The 6,000-nt window shown below is 52.9% G+C and overlaps 1 long non-coding RNA gene across 1 annotated transcript; it reads left to right on the forward strand.

Annotated features, from left to right (window-relative positions):
- Positions 1 to 1,233: 1,233 nt before the first annotated feature.
- On the forward strand, positions 1,234 to 4,525 carry LOC144258349 (uncharacterized). The gene is made up of 3 exons (XR_013344687.1): positions 1,234 to 1,308; positions 3,439 to 3,498; positions 4,416 to 4,525. It is a non-coding gene; the product is annotated as an uncharacterized LOC144258349 (long non-coding RNA).
- Positions 4,526 to 6,000: the final 1,475 nt, after the last annotated feature.

Below are 6,000 nucleotides of genomic sequence, written 5' to 3' on the forward strand. Positions count from 1 at the left end.
AAGTAATTTTTCCGCTCTACTCTGCGCAGATTAGGCCTCAACTGGAGTATTGTGTACAGTTCTGGGCACCACATTTCAGGAAAGATGTGGACAAATTGGAGAAAGTCCAGAGAAGAGCAACAAAAATTATTAAAGGTCTAGAAAACATGACCAATGAGGGAAGAATGAAAAAACTGGGTTTGTTTAGTCTGGAGAAGAGAAGACTGACAGGGGACATAACAGATTTCAAGCACATAAAAGGTTGTTACAAGGAGGAGGGAGGTAAATTATTCTCCTTAACCTCTGAGGACAGGACAAGAAGCAATGGGCTTAACATTGCAGCAAGGGCGGTTTAGGTTGGACATTAGGAAAAACTTCCTAACTGTCAGGGTGGTTAAGGACTGGAATAAATCGCCTAGGGAGGTTGTGGAATCTCCATCATTGTGGATTTTTAAGAGCAGGTTAGACAAACACCTGTTGGGGATGGTCTAGATAATACTTAGTCCTACCATGAGTGCAGGGGACTGGCCTAGATGACCTCTCGAGGTCCCTTCCAGTCCTATGATTCTATATTTGCAATATCTCTTCCCTGGAATACGAAATGTGTGTCAGGTAGGGCTGAACTTCTCTCTCTCTCCTCTAGGATGTTAGATGCACCCTGAGCAGATACATGGCTCTCCCTCACACCCCCTCACATTTCACAATGCTGGGGAAGAGCTTGGAGAGGATGTTAGCACCACATCTCTCTGGGGCTCTACAGCCAAATATGTGGGGAAGGTCACATTTTTGATACAAATCCTGAAGTTATCACCTTTTATGGACGACTCTGGAATTATCCATTCAGTGGGAAAGATCGACCTAAAGTATTTCCTAGAGATATTACATCCCTGCGGTCTTTAGTGAGCAGATTTTTACAACACTTAACATGGGAACCTCCTGTCCCTGAGAGCCTGGAGGTCAAGGAGTGAATTAGCTATGGAGACTCAATTCCCCTTTTATCCCCAGAGCTGGTCTCTCCAGGCCAGAGTTGAAGAGTATGATTGGGATCTCTGGGGCGGAAGGTTGCACTGCCCTGGCCTGTGTTTCACCTGCTTTGAAGCTGAGAGAAGGAGAGGAATTCTAACGCCAGGCCCATTACAGCAGCAACTTGCTAGCAAGAACTTATAATGAGTCACTAAATGAAATATAACTATGTGAAATTGTTTCTGTACAGTTGTGAGAAGGGGAAGTTCCAGCAGCCAGTGGAGATTTCTCCTGAACTGGAAGTGAGACTCAGTGATTTCTCCCCGAAAACTGATGCTGTAATGGAGACTCTGAGGAAATTCGAAGGTATCTAGCAGGGAAAATTCTGATAAACCTGTGAGACTGTGGGAGGAGAATGGCTCTGGCCACTTGGTTCATAATTAGATGATGCATCTATTTAATTGTTGGGTGAGAATGCCACATACTTGGGGACCAAAACACTCAGCTTTATGAATTCAAGCCTTTATATGTCCCAAAAGCATGCCTTGCAATTACAATTACTATTAAAATAAGGAATGACAAAGAAGTACTGGCCAGTTACCATCTCCTGGGGCATAGGCAGATTTCTCCTATGATGCTCTGACTACCCCTTACAATGTCCAACATATTATACACATGAAAATTATATATGTATTAGTTCTTTTCCAATCACCTTTGAGTGTTCTGAATATTAAATATATATTATGTAACTCATACAATACACATGCATGAACTTTTTAAGGCCAAGGCTTTTGCTTTCCAACATATTTTCATGTTGTTGTTCTCTTTTCTGATTGGTTGATTATCACTGATTATGCATAGGCCAATTTGACCCTTTTCTGTACAGGGGGGTTGTTTTGACTTTGCTAACTGCTCCTGGGCAGTACATTTTGGGGGTCTGTTGTCTTTCAGCACATTGTGTGGTCAAAACATCTCTTTGGGCCACATAGCAATTTATGAACACATCACTTAATAACAAGGTAATTTAAAGCAACAGTTCCTTATGTCAAGCAAACTCTTAAGTAGGCCAAAGCGAAGCAAGTCAGCATAATCACACAGTCTCGGTCTGTCCAAACTGGAGCAGAAGAAATGACCCTTGTACCACTTCCCAATACTTAATGTAATAAATAGTGGAAAGCAGAGAACGAGGTAGCTGGGGCCCAGGCACCAAGATGTCTCGCATCAATTCATGACTTACCAAAGACCACAACATTCAGGCCCAAATTTCGCAAAATGGCCTAGTTTTGGCCACTGGAGTTTCTTTCCCAACTTGAGAACTCCAGGACCCATGCTCCAGCGCTGTGTAGCGTCCACAGCTGCAGGTGAAGTCAGTGGGAGCTGCAGGTGCCCATCCCCTCTGAGAACCAGACCGCAGGGTCCTCAAGGTTGGCACCCAAAATTAAAGGCCACGCGTTCCATCTGGATCCAGTCCATCGCTATGATCCAGTTCCTGCGTTGCAGGCGGGGTGGAAGGGGGGGGGGTGGACGATGGATAGAGAGAGGTGGGCAGCGTCAAGCTGGGCCTCTGGTATGCCGCAGGCTGGCCCAGGCGGACGGGGGTCACTGTAATAGGGATGTAACTCTGGCTGGCTTCTGCACGTCCTTAGCTCGTGCCGATCTCTGCACCAGGCCTTGCAGCCACTGAAGAGCAGAGGCACGAATGGGCTCCCCTCTCCCCTGTAGCTGGTACAAGCCCAGTGAGCCAGCCTGCCCCCTGCCTCAGTTTCCCCATGGATAAAATGATTCTATTATTGTTCATATTTCTGCCTATGGTGGATGAGGGCCCCATCATGCCGCTCTCTGTAGAGACGCTGAGTAAACAGAGCCAACAGCTCACAATCAGAGCCAGGATTTCACAAGCTCTGAACAGCCCATTAGTGTCAAAGGGCCCTAAGTGGGTAAAGTTCCTGTTATGATAAAAAATCTTTGCATGATCTGGGTCTAGCTTATGACAAAAGGCAGCAAGTGAAAGAAACAAACCAGCTGGAGTCTGAAGGGGCGGGGGCGGAGGAGGGAAAAGTAACTCTCTCTCTCGCAGATTGTATATCCTGCGATGGTCGTGAGGCTTCATGGTTGCATGGGAGATGCCTGAATGATCCCTCAATGGCTATTAGCCAGGATGGGCAGGGATGGTGTCCCTGGCCTCTATTTGCCGGAAGCTGGGAGTGGGTGACAGGGGATGGATCACTTGGTGATTCCCTGTTCTGTTCATTCCCTCTGGGGCACCTGGCATTGGCCACTGTCGGAAGACAGGACACCGGGCTTTGGCCTGACCCAGTATGGCCATCCTTATGAGACAGAAGAGGCGGCTTCAGATTAATTTATATTAAATATCTGAGTGTGTCTCTGTGTCTGTTTCTCTGTCATGATTAACGCACAGTTCTATGAGTTCAGAGTGGGGATGCTCTTATAAACAGGACAGCCTGAACCCCCCCCTTTTCTCCTTTCCCCCTCCAGACATTCTGCCGCCTAAACTGGAGACAAAAAGAGGGGAACCCCTAGGAGCACACAGACAAGGTGAGTTTGCCGGTGGAGATTGTCTTCCAGCCATGAGAAAACTCCAGCGAAAACGTCTTCACGAGAGGGTAGCGGAAGTTACCAACCAAGCCGATGCCGACCGTCACACACAGCCCGGAATAGAAACACAGTGAGGAGATTCCCCACGCTGAAATCACACGCGCGGGCCATCCCGACGCCGGCCTGGGTGCTCAGCCGTGCCCGTGCTGATGAACAGAAACGCTCTTCCCGGCCCAGCACTCGAGCGCCCCCTCCTTTACGCCAGCGGACTGGCTTTCCCCCATGGCTCTTCTCCAACATCCGGTCTTTCCTCCAGGCAGGGCTCCGCCTCAGGGCCCCGGACAGAGGCAGCTGCCCGGATCCAGGACTGTCCCAGACAGAGCAGGGCTGCTGGGGACTGTGAGAAATGGTCCCAACCTCCTTCCGCCCCCGCCCCCACACCCCTGGGCTGCGCTCTGCCCAGGGGTGCCAGAACAGGGGGGCGTCCAAGGGGCCATGACCCTCCCGCCTTTGAAAGTGGATGGGACTGGCTTTCCAGCCCCCTGCCGGCCCCTCCTCAGGCTGGAAGCGGGAGCCTGGCCCGGGGAAGAGCCGCCCCGGCAGCTGTGGGGGGCCATGGGCTCTCCACCTGCCTGGAGTGGGGGGGCCGAGAGCAGCCCCCCCCCACCCACCCAGGGCAGGTGGAGACCCACGGCTCCCCACAGCTGCCCAGGTGGCTCTTATCATGGTGGATCCAACTTCTGGCTTGGCCAGGGTGGGGCATGGCCTTAGGAGGAAGACGAGGAGTGGGGGAGGGGCCACTAAGGGGGCGGGGCCACTTAGGGGGGCGGGGCCTCTTCCTCTCGCCCACACTTTTAGGAAGAACCCGTTGCCTCTGGCTCTGCCCCTAACGCTCTGGTTCTCTCTCCCCCCCCCAGTGAATGTGACCCTGGATCCAGACACGGCTCATCCCGAACTCGTCCTCTCCACGGACGGGAGAAGCGTGAGATGGGGGCGCACACGGCAGGCCCTGCCCGACAGCCCGGAGAGATTTGACTCTGAGCTCTGTGTGCTGGGCCGCGAGGGCTTCACCTCGGGGCGACATTGCTGGGAGGTGGAGGTGAGGGTGCAGGAGGGGGGACACTGGGCGGTGGGGGTGGCCAGAGAGTCTGTGAGGAGGAAGGGATGGCTCAACCTCGACCCTGAGGAGGGGATCTGGGCGGTGGAGCGGGGCTGGTGGGGTCAGTTCCGGGCTCTCACCTCCCCGGCCACCCGCCTGCCCCTGGGCTGGGTCCCCAGCAGGATCCGGGTTTGTCTGGACTGCGAACGGGGCCAGCTGACGTTTTTCGATGCCGTTAGCGAGGCCCCGATCTTCACTTTCCCGCCGGGCTCCGTGCTGGGGGAGAGAATCCGCCCCTGGCTCTGGGTGTGGAGAGCCTGGCTCCGGCTGTGCCCCGTGGGGGACCCAAAAGCCAGCCTGCCCAGCCTCCGGTGTCCTAGTCTCTATGCCTGCGGAGGCCTGCTCTCTCCCTGTGGTCTCTGCGACCCTGCAGGCTCCCTGGAGTCGCTGGACTTTGAAACCAGGGAAAGCAGGGAGTGATGCAGGTAGAGCAGCCTCTTGCATTGCCCCACGGTTTTCTGTCGCCTCTTTTCTCACTATTCTCCGTGGTCCAGGATGACTCTGACCCTGGGCTTCTCTCACTAGCTATCATCCCAGTCCCTGGAGGGCTCCCATCTACCCAGCCCCCCTGGCACTTCATCCCTATGACCCCTGAAAGCTCCTGCCCCCTCCCTCCCTGCAGCACCAGGGATTGGAGGAGCAGGGAGAACCCCCGGAGCTGCCCTGAGAGACAGACGCTTAGGTGCTGGAACGAGAGGGGTTGGGGGTGCGGCAGCATCCCCTGGCTTGAAATGGTTTCCATCATATACAAGGTTGACTGTTCTGTTCAATGGCTTTTTCCGCCCCTCCCTCTCGCATACAAAGTGTTCCCGCACCCCTGGGAAGATGTGGGGGCTGGCCAGGGACACAGGATTAATTAGTTAGTATTTGGAGGGTTGGCCGGGGGGGCGGAGGGGGAAGCTGGAAGCTCTGCAGCAGCTGGGAGTGTCTTGTGCAAATCTGTGTCATTAGATCTCACGGAGAGAGTCTGCCAGCCAGAACCTCTCCTGCAGGGGCCAAAGTCACCTTCCCCTGTCACTCCGGGACAGCTGGCCACACTGTGAAATTGTCACACACACACCCAGATGTGGGATGGGCAGGGGTGCAGAGAGACCAAAAACCATCATATAACCTTTTAGAAAAAAAATCATCATTTTTGGTCAGTCTCTTTTTTTTTTTTTTAAACTCCTGAGGTTGGCAGGGACAGGGCGGGTTTAACCAGAGGGACTAGGAGAAGCGAGACGAAAATGTGAATTAAAATAAAACAAGAAGAAAGGGAGAGCCTGGGTGAGATGGTGGCAAATTAGAAATGAAAAGCGTGAAAGGAAAATATGTCTGGCAGGGGAACCAGCCTGGGAGCACAA

This window comes from Eretmochelys imbricata, chromosome 28, assembly GCF_965152235.1.
Source record: "Eretmochelys imbricata isolate rEreImb1 chromosome 28, rEreImb1.hap1, whole genome shotgun sequence".
NCBI classification, from domain to species: Eukaryota; Metazoa; Chordata; order Testudines; family Cheloniidae; genus Eretmochelys; species Eretmochelys imbricata.